We start from the raw sequence: 19,321 nt of genomic DNA on the forward strand, positions 1-19,321 counted from the left end.
TGCATTAGGGTAATTGTGGTATTCTCTGAACTGAGCACCGACCTAAAGCTTGTCCTAGGGACAAGGATCAAGGTGTGGGGGAGGGATGACTGATTCAGTGCTGAATGAGACTAAGGCCATGTCTACACTATCCATTGGATCGGCGGGTAGTAATTGATCCCTGAATTGATGCCCGTACTCCACCTCGGCAGGAGTAAGCGGAGTCGACAGGGGAGCCGCAGCAGTTGACTTGCCACCATAAGGATAGCCAGGTAAGTCGAACTAAGATACTTCAACTTCAGCCCCCCTCAGTGTAGACCAGCCCTAAAGGGAGTGGTGCCAACTTTCCCTCTTGTTTTCCCTGTAATGGGCTGAGTAATTGGGAAGGTGCTGTGAAGTGGACAAGGCAGAGGGATGCTCTGTCCTTTAAATGGCACAATCCCCTTCTTACTTACCTTCCCCTTACTTGCAAAGGAGGGGTGTATAGGTTTTTTAATCCCAGTGCTCAGGTTTTATGAAGTATGGAAATTAGTAGAAGACCTAGTGAAACTGTGCTCTTAAGAGACAACTAGGATTGGAATAGCAGGGGACTGCAGGGCAGGACTATGGGGCATTGGCAGAGCTGTGTGGGGAGCCCAGGACTGGAATAGCAGGGGCTGCAGCGAAGGACTGAGGGCCACTGGCAGAAATGTGAAATAGATACTTTGCCTTGCCCACAATATTCCTGATGGCTCACCCAAGAGTCATGCATAACTCCATTGCCCTTTTGTTACTGTCTTTTTGGGATTGCCTCTCACTCTAATTAGAAATTGCACACATCATTGGTTACATAGGCCTAGCAATCCACCTAATGGAGAGACAGCAGCATATTAAACAGCAGCTTGTGATTTGTGTAGGCAGCAGCAGGGGGCACCAGAGATTTCTTTGCCTGCAGCAAATGCATATGTTGTAGGCCTGACTTTAAATTACACATGCACCAGTAGAAATCAGGCTTTTCCAGTTATCCATGTTTCTTCAAAATCTGCAGGGTTCTGCCCACTGATGCCTAGAACATTCCCTGAAATTTTGGAATTGGTCAGCTGGGGTGTTCATAAGTTTTTATTGCACTACAAAAGGGAAATGCCATTGAGTTTACTAACAGCAAGTGTTCTTGCCACTAAAGTGTGTGGAGAGAACAAGATAACCAGGACCCAGGCATGTGGAATTTGAGAAGTTTATTATGGGGAATGTTACATGCTTTGACCAACTACAGTTCTCAGTCTGAGTGTGGAACCAGGGTCATGTGTGGTCTTATAGATCTAGAGGGAGTTTATGGAGGGGATATACACACTAGGGTTGAATCTAGCCAAGTTACCTACTGCACAGTCACAGCATGCAGTCAGCCAGATTGTAAGTGTAACATTTACTAACAGTCTATAGTCAGAGGGAAATAAACTGTCCAGCTTCTTTCCTCAGTTCGCATTCCATATTTGTCCTGTGAAGAATTAAAAACACAGAATAAAAACCATGAGTGATTGTAACAGGGTGATGCTCTGTCCATCCTCTGCTGCTCCAGAAACTGCTCAGAACCACTTCCTTTTAGTGTTCAGTCTGTATTTTATTCCAAACCCTTCCACCAACACCAGTACAGGGCAACATCACAGTTTTTAATCCTACATCTTTCAATCCATCTTTACCAGGGTCCTAGGAGGAAAAGAGATTTCCCTCTCTTGGGAACTCCTTCAGTCTGGACTCAGCTAGCCAAGTCATCCTTTCCTTGTAGCACTTCCTTCCTGGCTTCTCAGGTTAGCCAGCTGAGGTCTAATTTGTTTCTTACCCCCCAAGCCTCTCCTTCTGATTACCTAATTGCTCTAGCAGCTGTCCCTGGGGGAACTAATTGAGGCTAAAGCCATGAGGCTGCTGTCCTACCTGTCAGGCCTCAGCACTCTGTCACAGCAATGGAAAGGGAGAGTCTGCACCAAAAAAAAGAGCCCAAATTTTCTCCCCAGAAAATAATGTCATTCTGTACAGCTAAACAGGCCAGTCCTGAAATGGGGGGGGCGGGGTTTCTATTAATTACATGAAACATCAGCCTGTTTGGGCCCCATGCAGAGCAATCCTACATCCCCACCCATTGGGCCCCACCCATACTCTCTCCTTCACTGTTGTAACTCTGTGGACTTTGTGGGAGTTACTCTTGATTTATGCTGGAGCAAGAGAGATCAAAATCTCCCCAAGTGGCTTTAATGGGAATTCTGGTTGTGCCAGGAGGGAAAAATCCACACTTAATCCCACTTTTTTGTTTCCTGCTCTACAAATCACAGCAGCTGCATGAAACTGCAGCTGTAGAATTCAGCGGAGAAATTTGCACTGTGTTTTAGGCAATTTCATGCCCTGAATGTTTCATTTTCCCATGAAGCTCCCTGAAGTGGCTGTTACAGGATCAGCACCGTGAGACGTTTCAAATCCTGAATATGCAAGAGTTCCGATCCTAGAGTCACCTTCAGCTGATGTGTGGGATTTTCAAAAGTGCCTCAGGACTACACTGCCCACTGACTTTCAATACCACATGTGCTCCTAAGTCAGTTAGTTGCTTTTGAAAATCCCACCTGATGGGCCCATTTTCTGCTCAGGAATAGGTTTATTTTCACTGTAAAAAAGGATTCATTTCCAAGCCCAACATCTACAAAATCTTGTATATTTTTCCAGTGACAGGAGCTCATTTTCAAATACGTTACAAAATGCTTCAAGAGCATTTTGGATTTGGAACAGCTCTTCCTTTCATTTAACTACATCTCTGCATGCCACCCACTCTCTCCTCCCCACACCTTCCCCTCTCCCCATTCTTATCGCTCTCTATGTAGAGTATCACTCACACGTTACTCTAATCGCTGCAGACTTGCAGCTGCTTTCCGGGTGAGATGTCTGACCACAGGCTGTGCTGTACTCAGCAAGACGTGTTTGCCTGGAAAAGAAAAAACCCAAATGTCACATTCTCTCAAACCACTGCTGTAACCTCCACATAACTGTCCCCTGCCCCAATTAGAGAGTATTCCCAACTCACAAACACCTTTCAGAAGTTTAAGCCTGTGTGATGATTCCTAGGGGTATCCATGCACATGAGAGACCTTGCTACCCCCAACCCTGAGTATGAGGAAGCCTTGTCTGTACCTGCTGTGGGTTGGTTCCCCAACACCACCAGCCTGTGGCAAGACAAACACTACCTTCCAGGCCTCACACTCTGTACTGATACACTCCAACCTCTAAGCCCTCCCAAGCATCCACCTGCAATGCTAAGCCCCTGATCCACTGGACACTCTCATCTTCTCCAAATCTGCCGTTCCCAATGAGCAGTACAGCACAGCTGATCACTTATACCATACTACACAGCTCTGCTTTACACACAGCACTTAGATTTGTTTACAGAGTTGGTTTTTTTTTTTTTTAAAAAGCAGAGATTCAAGTGATAAAAAAAATCAAATTTTGGAAACAGTGTTACATATAAAATAAAATCATAACATGCATTCTAGAGCCTACACTTTACTTGTCAAGTCAGCCAGAGCAAAAACTCACCCCAAATCCTTCCAGTGTATTACAACCAACCTAGGCTGTGATCTTCCATTCATGATACAAGTACATGGACCTCTTGCCTCCTCAGTGGAAAGATGCAGAATTTGTTTCTGTCCCTACAGCTGCAGCTAATAAATAAATAAATAAATAAATAAAAATTCCATTGTCTTCATGGAAACTTTGCAATCACTTGATTAGCATTTTGCTCAGACTGCAAATAGGTGTTCATTCTGAAGTATACAATACCCAATTTAAATGTAGACAGACCAATAGATAAACATTTTCTGTCTGAAAGAAACTTGCTTATTCCCTGCTGGTAGGTGCACCCAACTCACAGAACTCAAACATAATTTTCATTATATATGCATAGCTCCTTACATAGTAACTACACATACATTTTGCAATGATTATGATGGCCAGTGTGACAGAAGGTTTCAGTAGAGACCTTGCATCAGACTCTGACAAAGTACTATGTAAATACCAGGCCCAGCGGGATCCCTGTAATACTTATGCATCCCTGTGTCTTCCACCAATTGGCACCAAGAGTTCCCCTGGCTCACAGCCTCCCTTGTTTCAGAATGACCTGTCTTCACAGCTGATCTATAAACTCATGGGCAGAATCTGACATGTTCAGAAAGTCACTAAATATTTGATGAAATGCTCTTGAAATTTCCCCATTTTGGATTGATCCTTTCCCAAGGCAGAGCTACAACATAACACAGTGCCTGGTGAGTTCCAGTGAGTCCACTGGCCGCATCTGGGAGGGACATGGGGCTAACATCCAACACACAGGCTGGTTGTGACCCTTTGTCAATTGTGGTATGGTACCAGGAGCAAAGTGCAAAAAAACATCACCCAGTTTAGTGGATCTCAGCCAGACCTCCTACCTCTTTCATATTAACCGTAGATCAGCACTGAAGCCAGTTTGATATTGGACACAGGAAGTTCTTGCTCAGCTAAGAAACTGATATTCTTCTGAGAGACCTGGGAATGGGAGGACAGAGGACGGCATTAGATGTTTTCTTTTAATATCAATTTCTCTTCAGCAAAGACCTACTGATGTGGATTCCAAATACATGGGGCTCTCATTTTGCATGGCACCATCACCCCAGACAGTCCCTGTTCACCTGATCAGTTTCTTTACAGTTGTCTTGTTAAGATTTTTGGCCCTGAGACAAAAATTTTCAAAAGGCAGCTGTTTAAAGCTTGTAGACATATATAACAACAGGGGGAAAAAATCTCTCTTTGAATTTATGTTCTCCATGTAGAAGGGGACACAGTTGTTCTTGGTTTCCACCTGCATCATCACACAATCATCCTTAAGCTTTAAACAAAGAAATGGGAAAGAGGATCCATTATTAACAAGCATTAAACATAAGAGGCGTCCCAGATCCTGCAGAAATGCCCATGTGAATGGCACTGGAATGGGTTACCTAGGGAGGTGGTGGAATCTCTTTCCTTAGAGGTTTTTAAGGTCAGGCTTGACAAAGCCGTGGCTGGGATGATTTAGTTGGGGATTGGTCCTGCTTTGAGCAGGGGGTGGGACTAGATGACCTCCTGAGGTCCCTTCCAACCCTGATATTCTATGTGATGATATTATGATTCACCACTTCTATTCCTGTGAAACAACAGTGGCATCTAGTGGTCAAAGTGGAAACTGCAAAATAATCAGTGGAGGCAAATTTTCAAACGTATTTTAATACTTAGATACCTATAAAATCTGTCTCTAGGTTGTGTGTGTGTGTGTGTGCGCGCTAAGCTAGTCTGCAGCAGTTTGACAGGAAATCCACACACAGCTTGAGTTTAATGTTTGTTTCATTAAGTGGGTTACTGGTTGTATGGAATGAAGGGGATGGCAAAGTGTCCTGAGCTAAGTGGACTCCAGTGCATGCCCACATGGCTCAGAATGCTGGTTGGCTGGCCTGGTCCTCTCTCTTTATCCAGCCCAGGGTATAACAGCCTGTAGCCCACTCTGCCCATGGGGTGGTTTATTCACATCACTCCCATCCTTTACCTTCTACCAGGATGATATGAAGAGATGAAGCCTGAGAGCATCCTGCCATCAACAATGGCCACCCTGGAGCTATTGCATGTCCTGGCATAACTGAAATGAGAGAGACTGGATCAGTCTGGACCACAAATGAAGAGGAAACGTTCTGCTCCAGAGCACGAATAGCCTGTGAAGACCTTTCTGATTTACCTGTTGCACTGTGATAACTTAATGACATCGAGGAGAGAGAGGGTAGCGAAGGGTCCCCTGGAGGGAGAGGGCATGAGAGAAGGCTTATTAATACAGTGCCTGGTTTCTATGGTGCTGGTGCTCTATAAACACCTAGAGACAGAAAGGGTGTTGCCATGAGGCACAGTAGCTCCCTCACCCTGCATGGAACTTAATGTTCTAAGTGTTTCATTAGGACCATAGTACAGGGACGTGATCCAAAATTACTGGACTTTGTTACCTGGGGCCTTGTGATGGGGTGGACTAGGCCCAAAGGGCAACTGCTTGGAGGCCTCAGGGTTTGCCACACCCACCCCAAGCAAGGAGCTGTGGAGAGATCCTCCAAGCAGCCTAGAGTGGTTGTGCGGAAGCAACCAATCAGAGGAGCTGCTGGAACAGCCAGTCAGGGGCCAGGAGGGCCATATAAAAGGAGCTGCAGAACAACTCAGCAGTTAGTTCCTGTTTGGAGCTGGAGAAGAAGGGACTGTGTACCTGGCTGAAGAGCAGCAGGCGCACAGACAGCTAAGTGGCGGCAGGGACTGGGGCGGTGAGAGGATCCTAGCTGGCTGCTAGGACTGAGCCAAAGACAATTTGCTAGTAGGGACCAGGGGAGCAAAGAAGGAGCTCTGGGCTGGATGCTGGGACTGAGCTGGCCTTAGGAAGGTTGTGTCTCCAGGGAGGAAGCCCTGGGGATATGGTCCCATACCAGGGCTGGGACTACTTAATGACTGAGCCCAGGGAGGGCTAAAGGGGTGCAGGGAGTAAAGGTGAATCATCCCCATTATAAAACAGCACTAACATTGTACCCAGCTATTTAGTATACATTTGCACTGCAGGGCATTGTTGGATGAATCAGAAATGCTTAGTTGTGTATCATAGGCTCTATACTGCTAACATATAGTGGAGAATCCCCTTTTGCTCCAGTCATTGAGGCCCAGGTTTTTGAGGCAGGAGAAGCCAAGTCCTATGCACACAGTCACAGTGCAGCCCTGAGGGGCCATGCAGTTCAGCAGAGTGACAACACGGAAGTCCTTGGGTGCTCCAGATTTGTAACAATATTTATAATCAGTCATCCTGTTTTAAACCCTCCTCTCCCCTGTTTCCCTGTTGGCTGGTTCTTGTCATTCAGGGAGCTGAGGCAACGGTGGGAAGTGACCTGTCTGAAAGGAGCAGATCAAACTTTGCTGCAAGGCTGCTGTGTAGGAAGCGTTCACTGTCTGCAGAGAGAGATTGAACCCAGATGTCTTTTGGGGCATGAGGATCTTGTATCTCAGGATTGTCTATAACAAAGGGAAACTAATCCTGACAATAAAACCCCAATCACTCCCATCCTGCATTTAACACCGTGGCAGTTCTCAAACACCTTTCTGACAGATCTGCTTCTATCCTCTTTTCCACATCATTAAGTTCAGATCCAGATTCAATTTTGACTCATACTACAGCACAGAGACTCCTCCTGGAAGATGATTGTATCTGCAATGGAGACACAATCCATTGCAGTTAATGTCCCCGAGAAACCTCACTGCCTGGGAAAGAGGAAAACCAAAAAGAGCGCAATAGGATGTAATTGGCATAAATTTCACTTGGAAATACATCCACTTCTCTGAGCAGGAGGATTGAAAATGATGCATCCATCATGGAGACAACTTATAATGGAGTGACTCATCTTGCTCTGGACAGACAGCAGTGGGAAAAATGGGTTGCCTCATGTGCCACTTGGAGATTCTAAAGCTAAAAAAATACATCTATTTTTCTGGGTGCAGAATTGATCTGAAGAAGCTTAAGAAAAAGTTTCTTCAAAACAGTGAAGGAAACACAGGAACAGGATACATGAAAGAGAAAGAAGGAGCTAGAGAGACAGTGAATAAAGAATGAAACAAAAAGCGTAAGAAACAATGAAACAAAAAACAAAAGAAACACAGGAAGAATGAATGTACCAAAGAACAAAAGAGGCAAACACAAGAATGGTTCATTACTGGGTGGAGTGGCCCCACAGTGAGGAGCAGTGGGCTGGGGATCTTTGAGCTGCACATAGGGCTTGGCTACACTTATATTTTATAGTGCTCTAACTTGCTGGCTCAGGGGAGTGGGAGCACGTGGAGGTGGATTACCAGGAGTGCTGGGACATCTTTCTCCCAGCACTCACGCACAACCACACTCGCACTTCAAAGCTCTGCCCCAGGAGTGTTCCCATGACAGCGCTTTGAAGTTTCCAGTGTAGGCCATAGACACAGCCATTGCCATTCACATACATGAACCATCAGGCAGGGCTGTCTGCGGAAGCAGCAGGCAGTTCTTGCTGTCCACTTGCAAACTCCTTTTGAAGGATTTGCTGGAGTGGATTTTGATGGAGTTTTGGCTGTCCTTGGTGTGGATGTAATATTAGGAGCAGTGCAATGTAACAGGCATTCACAGTGTTTTGCGAGAGTCCTAGCTACCAGTTCACACCCAAGGGTTTGTTTTACGTGGCTGTATCTGAGTGTACCATGTTAGCTGGGAACTGAGGGAGACACTGTAGATTCCCTCCCTTTGCTGCCCTCCCTGCTGGTTCTAGTCTCAGCAGTACAGAATTTGGAGAGAGGCCCTTACCTTTTGTGCAGATGAGGGAGCTCTGGGTCACCTCCTTTTGAATGCCTTCAGGCTGCTCAGCACAAAGGCGGGGTGGGAGAGATACAAGCAGATGTGACTTCATGAAATGCTAAACATGGTGTTCTGGTCTGCCTTGGCCTTGATGCCCCCTATGGGGGAGATACAGTAACCTGCAGATTACACGCACAGCAAGTGGCATTATGGTGGGGGAGGGGACTAGAACAACTGACTGAGAGGAACATTTGCCCATAGCTTAGCAGGCAGGAGTCAGGCATGCCCATTCTTCTGATGCCAACCCCACCACTGCTCCATGACTGGAGCCTGCAAGTTCCCCTATCGACCATGTTTGTCACATTTACCAAGCACTGGATCTCCTCAGGAGTCGTCGTCTTGGGGTCTACCTTAAACCCCAGCTTTATTTGTCCCCAGCTAAGCAGATTTCAGCATAGGTAGGAACTGCACACAGGGATACTGCTGTGTGCAAAGCCAGAGGGGTTAAGCCCAACCCTGACCTGTCCTCTCTCATGGCCTCACCAGAGCAAAATAAACATCCCCTGGCAGTTCTCAGAGATAACCTAGCGTCCTGGCCTTAATCTGGCCACATGTGTGTTTGCACCCTAGCAAGGAAGCAACTGGGAATGGCTGGGGACCGGCAGAGCAAAAATGTCCTGATTGCAGGATAAGACATGGTGGAGCAAGATATACAAAGGGTATTATTTTCTTTGAGTGGTTGAGTATTTACAGTTTCAGAAGCCGTAGATTAGCTGGGTATTTACAGGATAAAAGTCACACAATGACTTGGGGATATCTACAGGGACAAATTCAGTGGGATAGCGATGTCAGGGTTAAATGTCAAGAAGTTGCAAGGGCCAAGGTCCACAAGGGTATTTAGGCACCTTTAAGGATCTGAGAAAAGCATTTTATAGGAGCAAGTGCTGGGTGGTGACTGGGAATTTAACAGGGATGGGAGTGGCTGAGTGGTTATACCCATGAGAGATACATGATCATTGCTTCTTCCTCTACTAAGTGCCACTGCAGCGTAACCTGAATAAAGCCCCAACAGCATGAGCCATTTCTAACTCACAGAGCCCTGGAGTATAGAGCTGAGCCAATGATTTATATTTTGGTTCAGTGACCAAACCAAAAATCTGGGGGAAAAAAAATAGTTTCAAACTGAACCAGAAGTTTTGTTTTTTCTCTCTGAAATAAACTCAAAATGACACATCAAAATGAAATGGTGACATTTTCTAAACAAAATGTCAATGCAAAACTACATTTTCAAAATAAAACTTCTAAGCAGTTCAGTTCAAACATGTTGGAACAACAACTTTTGACATTTCCAGATTTTTTGCTTGGCTGAAACTACTCGCCGAATTTGATCTGAAGTCAGAAATTGATCCGAACAATGCTTTTTTAGCAGATTTTCAGCAGTATAGACAAACACTCTCTCTGACGTTGGGGCAGCTGTGAGGAAGTAGCCATTTTGTGTTTCAGTTCAGATGCAGAATGTTAGCTAGCAAGTCACTGCACTGTACTCTCTCTCTCTTATCCTGAAATAATAGTTTTACTCTTCCACTGGGGTTTTCAAAGGGGCTCAAGGGAGTTAGCAGTGTCAACTTGCATGATTTTATTGTGATTCTTGTAATATTTGGTGTTCCTTAGATTCATGCATGTTTCCTGGCTAGTTTGGTCTTCTCAACTCATCGCATAGTCCTCTGGCTCAACAGACAAGATGTCACGTGAAAAAGCTCGACCTGTGGCTAGTTGGCCAGGAAGCAGCTGACAATGTAGGTTTTCTCTATTAGCTCTTTAGAGTAGAAGTAACTGTTTTTACAAATGTAACTCTTCTGTCAGGTAGGGTTCGGTTCAATGTTTAGGGATCCCTCTTAACAATATAACCCAGAAGCAGCTTGAGTCCCCATCAGCAATCTGGGAAAAATTACACTGCCCTTGGGGACCTCTAAGAGGCATTACTTCCCCTCTGGCTAGCACTGAGTCTGAGTATAGAAAAGAAACCTTTCAATAAAAAGGGGAAAGGAAGCCAGCATTAATTTGGGGAAATGCCGCAAGCATGTGACCATGAGCCAAACACCCATCTCACAGCACACTGGGCAGTGTTCTTTGCCTTAGGTTCTCACCTTGTAGTGAGGAAGTCTGACTAACAAATGTTCTTTTAACATGCCACTCCCCTCTCCCTCTACTACATTGCACTCACAGTTGTACTTGGTCAGCAAAGATGCAAAATTCAGAGGTGCATTCTGGTGAGTTCGCCTCCCACCTTAGTGGGTATGGAGGAGAGGCCGAGAAATGGCTCTGCTGCTGTACCGTTCATGCTGTATTGCTGCCTGCTGCCGCCACTTGTTCATCGTGTCACTGGCTGCTTCATTGTCAGTCACTAGGCTGCTGGCCTCTGCCTGCATCATTGTTCATGCCACCACTGTGCCACTTTACTGCAACTTCTGCAATGCCTTGATGTTCCACCACTTAACATAGCTCTCAGTGATTTCAGCCATTAGAAGAGCAGCATTGCACCAAAGCAGACTGGTCAGTCTCTTGCACTGGAGATACACAGCACAGCAAATCTAAACTTAGGATACACATCTGGGTATCAGCAACTTCAGCTCTACTGATCTGTAACAAAACAAAAAACTCCCACATGAGTACACTCAGCTTAGTTATTAAACAGGAGAGCACAAAAGGGTCAGAATAATGTCTATGACTCTTTGAGTAGAACCTATACCCCCCTCACACAGGCCAGTCACTGACTGACCCACCCTCACTGCTCCTCTCCACTAGCCTTTGGCATCCTCCCACTGCTTAGTGAGTGCAGTTTAGCTGAGGGTGACCCCTCTCAATCAGGGCAGGCCAAGCACAGTTCTGCTGTCCCCACTTACACAACAAGGACAACAACCTTTCCTCACCCTTGCACCCAACACCAAAGTAACCTGCAATCCAACACCAGCCAAAAGTGGTCATTTGGGCAGCTGCTCCATCATGCTGCACATCTTGGGACAACAGGCATGTCTATGCAAACAAGGTTGGTTCCTGAAGTCTCTTCTCCCAGCTCATCACTAGATGTCAGTGAAGAGCTCATTCACACCCTGTTTCAATCAACTTCAGGAACCACATCTTGTAATTGTACCAAGCCTTTATCTGGTAACAGTTTATCTATATGCCTCTTCATTATCACCCCCCTTTTACCTCTACCAGATGTGTCTCTGATCCCAATACCTGCTTTACCGCACCTTCTTCCCACTTCATCCTCCCTTGTAATTTCATACCAATACTCTCTACCCTAGACAGAAAAACCTGGGGGAGGGGCTGTCAGGAAACCAGTAAAGGCTGTAACACAATATGGACTAAAAGCTAAAATCCAGATAAGGCTAGTTCTGCTGGACTCAGGCTTCAGACATCTTTCCCTCCTCATTCCCTGCTTCTCATGGAAACGTCATTACTGCCTTACAAAGGACTAGGTTTGCCAGCTTTCTAATTACACAATACAGGCAAGTCTTATCTTACGCAGGGGTTCCGTTCTGCGGTTAATGCGTAAAGCGAAAACCGCATATACTCAAAGTTACATCCCCAAGCCCTTTAAATCCCACCCACAGCTCCAGGCCAGGGCGGCATGTAAAGGGCTCCTCCGGGCTCCCCGCGACAGCGAGGAGCCTGGAAGAGCCCTTTAAATGCCACCTCGGCCCGGCCGCTGGAGCTGCGGGCGGGACTTAAAGGGCTCCACTGGGCTTCCCGCCGCGGTGGGGAGCCCGGAGGAGCCCTTTAAATCCTGCCCGCAGCTTTGGCAGCCAGGCTGGGACTGGCATTTAAAGGGCCCGGAGCTCCATAGTGGCTGGAGCCTTAGGCCCTTTAGTTCGCCCCAGAGGCTACCAGCCACCTCTGCAGCTGGGAGCCCCCTGGGTGATTTAAAGGCCCTGGGACTCCCAGCCACAGCTGACCTTTCAATCTTGAGGCCACGCCTCTTCTGCTTGAGGCCATGCCCCCCCAGATTCCAGCCCTACAGCGTAAAGCTGAAATCGCGCATGTTAAATGCGGATAAGTTGCGACAGACCTGTACAGAACACCCTTACCCCATCCTTCTCTGAGGTCCCACCCCCCACTCACTCCATTCCCCCCTCCCTCCATCACTTGCTCTCCCCCACTTTCACTCACAAACTCATTTTCACCAGGCTAGGGCAGGGGGTTGGGGTGCAAGAGGGGTTGAGAGATCCGGCTGGGGGTGCAAGCTCTGGGATGGGGCTGGATATGATGGGTTTGGGGGGCAGGAGGCTGCTCTAGGCTGGGGGTTGGGGCAGAGGGGTTTGGAGTGTGGGAGGGGGCTCCAGGCTGGGGCAGGGTGTGGGAGCGGTTATCGGCTCTGGGCTGGTTGTGCAGGCTCTACAGAAATGAGAAATTTGGGGCACAGGAGGGCGCTCCGGGCTGGGGCAGGGGTTCGGGAGGGAGGGAGTTTGGGCACAGAAGGGAGCTCAGGGATGGGGCAAGGAGTTGGGGTATGAGAGGGAGTTTGGGATGTGGGCTTTGGGCAGCACTCAGCTCAGGCAGTTCCCAGAAGTGGCGACATCTCCCTCTGGCTCCTAGGCAGAGGTGCAGCAATGCAGCTCCGTGCTCTGCCTCCAGGCACCACCCCCACAGCTCTGATTAGCTGGGGTTCCTGGCCAATTGGAGCTGCAGAGCCAGCGCTTGGGGCAGGGGCAGCGTGCAGAGCCCCCGTAGCTGCCCCTATGCCTTGGAGCCAGACAGACATGCTGGCAGCTTCCCAGGAGCTGCACGGATCCAGGCAGGCACCCTGCCTGCCCTGCTGTGAGCAGCCAACTGGAATTTTAAAGGCCTGGTAAGCGGTGCTGAGCAGAGCCACCAGGGTCACTTTTCGACTGGGCATTCCGGTCGAAAACTGGACACCTAGCACCCCTAGTTCCCATGCTAAACAACCATCCTACAGGGATAACTCCAGTTTCCATAAATAGTAAGGGCTAAGTTGTTCTGTTATATGATTTGGCCACCCTGACAGTGCATAGGGCATCACCTTAACCAAAATGGGATCTTTTCTTATTTCCAGAGCAATTTCATTAGCTGTAATAGGAAGGTCATCTAGGAAAGAGACTCTGTATGCAGAGTTTTCCTCACTCTTTTCCTGTGTAAAGGAGCAAATAGGAGAGTGCTTCTGCAGTAGCATGTTTTTCTGATGGTCTATAAAAAATGTCATATGGGTAGGCAGCTAAGATCAAATCTCATTTCTTCAGCCATGCTGCCACTAGTGGTGGAATGCCTTTGAGCCCAGTATTTTTACCAGTGGATTATACTTCCTAATGGTAATAACAATACGACAATGGAACAGGCTGCCTCGGGAGGTTGTGGAACCTTCTCCACTGGAGGTTTTCAAAAGGAGGCTGGACAGCATCTGTTTTGGATGGTTTAGAAACAACAAATCCTGCATCCTAGTAGGGGGTTAGACTAGATGACCCTTGTGGTCCCATCTAACCCTATGATTCTATATCAGTGATTAAGGTCAATTGTTTCCCAAACAGGTATTCATGGAATTTCATAACTTCCCAAATGATGCTAACACTTCTTTTTTAATTTGTGAGTCTTATCTCTCAGCCTTTGATAATGTTCTGCAAGCAAATGCTATGGATTTTTCACTCCCATCTTTACAAATGTGTGAAATGACAGGCCCAATTCCTACAGGAGAGGCATCACAGGTTAGGTTATGGGTAGGGTCCTGAAAAAATCTTGGGTTTTTTGTTTTTTTTAAATAACAGCACTGTCACAAGTAAAGTAGCAAATTTCACAGGATATACATAGAATGCCATCAGTGAAAGGTCACTACTGCATTCCTTTGAATAAAAACAGACACTTAATCACCCCAAACTGCTGCGATTTCCCCTACAATGGAATGACAGAAGCAGGCATCCATGGGCAGTGTTACATCGAAGCAGAAGTTCATGTGAGGCTACAGATTTCCCCGAACATGAGACCAGAACTTACAGGTGCTCACTTTTACTTCCCTGCTGTAGGAAAAACTGCAGTACTAGGCTAATTCCACAATTTCTGCATAGTCGTGATTTTCTCAGGGGCCTAGTTATGGAAAGCTCAGGATTACAATGTACCAATAGGCTGGAACTAGTTTCCTTTTCACTATCTCAAAAGTTTTACGTTTCTTTTCCGTCCAGACCCACTTTATAGTTTCTGCAATTAATGTTGGTAAATTTGTAATGAATCTTCCATAATAATTTAACACAGTCAGAAACAATCTAAGCTCTGAGACCGTCTATAGCACTGGAGTTTTCTCAACCGATTTTATATTCTCCTTTAATAGGTAAACCTTTTCTGCATCTACACAACGCCTCAAACAAGTAACCTGATTTTGAAAAAAAAACAAAAAACCCCACTCATCTCTGTTAACTTTAAAACATATTTTTGTAATCTCTTTAGTGTCCCCTCTACATATTTTAAATGTTCCTCTGAAGTCCTCCTGGTTATTAATAAATCATCTAAATAACAAAACACCACTATTTACCTCCTGCAGTGCCTGATCTGTTATTCACTGAACCAGAATAGGGTAATCTTTCATACATAAATACCCCTTTTGTGGACAGAAATTTTTTTGCATCTGGCTACATTGCCATCTGCTGGTATGCTTGGGACAAGTCTAGTTTACTCAACTTCATTTCCTCTGTCAGTTTTGCAAATAAATCTTGTGGTTTAGGAAGTAGATACTTGTCCATCTCCAGCCAGGAGTTTATAGTGACTTTATAATCCCTAGAAATTCGTACACTACCATCACCTTTTGGGATACACACAATTGGTGCAGTTCTTTCACAGGACTCCATAGAGAAATTATACTCTGCTTTTGAAAGTCATCCAGTTGCTTTTCCATAGGCTCTCACAGAGCATATGTCACAAGTATAGCCTTCAGAAATTTAGGAATGGCCTTGGCTTTGCTGGTGTATGTCTTTAACCAAATCCATATCTGTACTAATGACAGCTTTATAATGGTCTTTCAGTGCCCCCACTCTGTCTGGCAGATGATGTACCACAATCCAATTTAATCTTGCATAACCAATCTCTGCCCATTATTGGGGGGCCATTTCCTTCCATTACAACTAATTCTAACGGTGAACAGACACCTTCATAAGTTACTGTGACAGGGAGACAGCTTAATACCCCTCTCTGCCCTTATTGCAATTCTGTAAAAGCACAATAGTTTCTTTTAATCTTACCTGAGATAACTTTTTTTTTTGTAAGCTCCCTCAGAGATCATGGTCATTGCCACTCCTGTATCTCTCTCCATTATCAATATTTCATGTCATTTATCTTTACATTAACATAATAAGGGTGATGACATCTGTTCATTCTCCACCATATACAGTTCTGTGAAATGGTACAACTCACATATCCTTTCCTCTGGAGACAATCTGCCTCCGAGCCCGACAACTTCTAGTCACATAACTAGTTCCATGGCTCCTACCTGCCATCACTGATGGCTTCCTCTCAGCATATCCTTTGCTGTTCTATGGGGCACTCTGGCAAGCCCAGGTAATGTTTTCCCTCTTACCACACTTCTTGCAGTGCAGAGAAATAGTGCTCCTGCTGGTGTGATATCCCTAAACCATGGAAACATGGCTTCCTCGGTTTTATTTGGAACCTGTCATCTTCTTCCTCCCCTACTGAGTCCCTTCTTTCCAAGTCTGGCACAATGGGGAGAGGTTTTTTTTTCAAATTTTGGTGTATTTTTCTTTATGGATTCAAACAACAGAACAGTCTCCACAGCTCCCTCTAGCAGCAGGTTTCACAATTCAGGGTAACTGCACCTCCCCTCAGGGGTTCAGCAAGGGCAACTCTATGGTGTAGTAAGAATTTTTTTCTTTAAAATACCAAGGAAATTAACTGACCCAAACCTTCATTAATAGAGAGTTAGGTTTACTCAGTGCTGCTTAATGCCCTTCCAGAATGTGGACAGTGGGTAACCTTAAACCTCTGAAAACAAGGAAATAAAAAGTGAAGGTACAAACCATTTCTGCAATGCAACAGTTACTCTGCCCTCTTTTGAGTGATACTCCAACATGCCAATAACACACTGCCCTTACAGATACTACAGACGCTCTGGGAATAGAGCACATAAGCACTGTAGGGCAAAGTCTAGCACATACCCTTTGCTAAGGCAAAACTCAAGTTTAGATCAGGCATAGCAAACAGCAGCTACCTACACACAAATACTGACCACCCTAGATTTGCTAAATGTTACCATCTCTTCACCCTTGCCCTGAGGATTCCTTCTGAGCCATTGTCTTCACTGACTCCTCACTAAGGACTGGAGACTAGTCATGTAAACCACCAGATGGCTGACAATCCCTATGGCAAGACACCCCCCCCCCCCCAGTACCCCCTACAGACAAACCCTACAGAACTCAATACTGAAATGAGGAATACTTGATCCCTCAAAGTACAGATGTAACTCTCCTCACACCACAGTGACAGCACAGCCAATTTGCTCCAATTGCTCCACCATTCAATACGGTTACACCTAACACCTAAGACAGCTGGTGTGCAGACAGATAAATGGTGCAACTCAAACCACTGGAACAACACAACACAATGGCATGTTCTCTTAGTCATTCCTTGTGTCTATTTATTATGGCATTATCTTTACTGAACCACCTTATCTCTTATTCCAAAAGGTAAACAGAGAAATTTGTTTCAGAGTAGCAGCCCTGTTAGTCTGTATCCACAAAAAGAACAGGAGTACTCGTGGCACCTTAGGGCTGGTCCACACTAAGAAGCGGGGTCGAACCAGGGTACGCAAATTCAGCTACGTGAATAGCGTAGCTGAATTCGAAGTACCCTAGTTCGAACTACTCACCCGTCCAGACGCCGGGGAATCGAAGTCCGCGGCTCCAAGGTCGACTCCGCCACCGCCATTTGCAGTGGTGGAGTACCGGAGTCGACCGCGGCGCTTCCGGAGTTCGAACTATCGCGGCCAGATTAGACGCGATAGTTCGAACTCCGAGAAGTCGAACTCACCGCGTCGACCCGGCTGGTAAGTGTAGACTAGCCCTTAGAGACAAAGAAATTTATTTGAGCATAAGCTTTCGTGGGCTACAGCCCACTTCATCGGATGCATGCAGTGGAAAATACAGAGAAACTTGTATCTGTCCCAGAGTGTATTAAAAGTGCAAAATTCAAATGACTCATCTAAGGTGACCTACTAATATCCATCTTTCTTATCTAGCCTAATGAATATGCTTTCACCAGCTCGTCAGCAACAGACATCTACTGGTGAGGGGACGGAGTAATGCTGTCTCGATACAGTTTTATTAAGGCATCAGGGATCCAAACAAATCCTAATCTTCCCATATTTTGTCTCAGTTATGATTAAACTGCTAACCCATGGAGTGGGTGAGTTCACTTTGGCTATGACTCTTTCCTTTTCTAACTGTCTGAGTGAATTTCTGAGTCTCTGTCACTGCAGAAGGTGTAGTTCTGCAGCCATGCATGCCAATGGTGGACTGATGGATCTATATATATATATGTGATGCTTCCCACAGAACTCTCCTAGTCCCCTGAAGAATTCCAGGTATTGTGCAATCAATTCTTCTTTAGTGCTGGGTGCTCTGGTATGCAGCATACCCACATACATAGTAGGTGTATCTGTATGCAAGCTTCTCTGCCTATCAGTAGTGTTGTAAATGCCTTAAGGATTAAGTCTTCATCACTAAGGTGAAGTCTTCAATTGAAGACTGACCTTAGCTTTAACCGTTGCCACTGTTAAGGTGACTTCTCCTTCAGAGTATATTCTGGAATCACCATATGCTATAAGCACAACTATTTTATCTGGATGGGACCTGCTATCTTTCTCAAACGGTGAATTGGAAAACATTTAGCTTCCACTCCAATATTAAGATTAAACTCTGCAAACAGAATAGTGATTTAATATTCCACATTTGGGACATGTTTTTCCATAGGCTAGGTTTGTCCTACCACAGTGTGTACAGAGTTTGTGTGTGAGTGGTTGGTGTGTCTGCTTTGCTCTGACTCCCCAGCAGCTAGGCCCTCCCCATGATGCCCTGTGTATTCTTTTGTGTAACAGCCTCTACAAACTTGTCAGTAGGTGGCCCAGACGGAATCTCTATTTTGTGGCTTGTGAGGCTCTGCAAATGCCTATGGCTTTCTGCAAGCCCAAATCAGGTTTCCACTTTCCTCAACAACCTTTCCTTTTGCCCTTTATCAGGGACACTGAACACAGTCCTGTATCTGAGAATATCATTTTCAGTATTTTCAAACTCTCATTTCTTGCTTTTTGCCTCAGCTCTATGACATACTTGTCTATCTGCTCTTCCCCCTAAGTGTAGGTGAGAACACTACAGAACTGGTACCGTTCAAACATAAATTTTTTCTTATGGTTACCATAGTTCCTAAGCATTGTTAAGATCCCATCCAAAACAGAAGCATTTTCAGCTGGCTGATGTAAGAACGTTATAAACTTTCAGAGCTTCCTCTCCCACTATGTGCAGTAAAATGGCTACGTTTATGCCCTGTTCTTTTTTATCTGCTCCTGAGGTTTTCATATAGATCTGGAACGTTTGTTCCCATCTCCTTCAGTTTTTAGCAAGTTTACAAAAGAAAGATAAAGGTGGGGCTGGCTTGCGATCCTCCTGGTTCAGGATTTTTTAAAAAATACTATTGTCTAGTTTAACTGCTTTAATTTTGCCTTCTCGTCTGTGTACTCACTGTGTCTTTATTCTCTGTGGCTTCTGTTTGGTTTCTGCTGGTCTGTGCATTACAGTTTCTTGTCTGTGAGTGTGTGTGTGTGTGTGTGTGTGTAGCAGTTTGCACCATTTACTGGCACGCTGTGTCCTGGCAAAACCAGCTACTTCCTGCAGCCTGGGGTCACTGCTAACGCCAGACCGCGTCTTTGTGAGCACGCTGCAACCCGGGTAGTGCAGGAAGCCAGAGCGAGACCAGACACATGACAAT

The 19,321-nt window shown here is 45.7% G+C and overlaps 1 long non-coding RNA gene across 8 annotated transcripts; it reads right to left on the minus strand.

Moving 5' to 3' along the window:
* Positions 1-770: 770 nt before the first annotated feature.
* LOC123355886 lies at positions 771-19,124 on the minus strand. Of its 8 annotated transcripts, XR_006575225.1 has the most exons (7): positions 8,336-9,492; positions 5,729-5,785; positions 5,543-5,632; positions 4,416-4,512; positions 3,532-3,656; positions 2,835-2,923; positions 782-1,453 (listed from the first exon to the last, which is right to left on the minus strand). It is a non-coding gene; the product is annotated as an uncharacterized LOC123355886 (long non-coding RNA). The 8 variants fall into 8 exon arrangements; XR_006575218.1 differs by adding an exon at positions 10,551-11,062 and having other exon boundaries at positions 771-1,453; positions 5,543-8,505; XR_006575220.1 differs by having other exon boundaries at positions 774-1,453; positions 5,543-7,477; positions 8,336-9,505.
* Positions 19,125-19,321: the final 197 nt, after the last annotated feature.

Source organism: Mauremys mutica, chromosome 1 (assembly GCF_020497125.1).
Source record: "Mauremys mutica isolate MM-2020 ecotype Southern chromosome 1, ASM2049712v1, whole genome shotgun sequence".
NCBI classification, from domain to species: Eukaryota; Metazoa; Chordata; order Testudines; family Geoemydidae; genus Mauremys; species Mauremys mutica.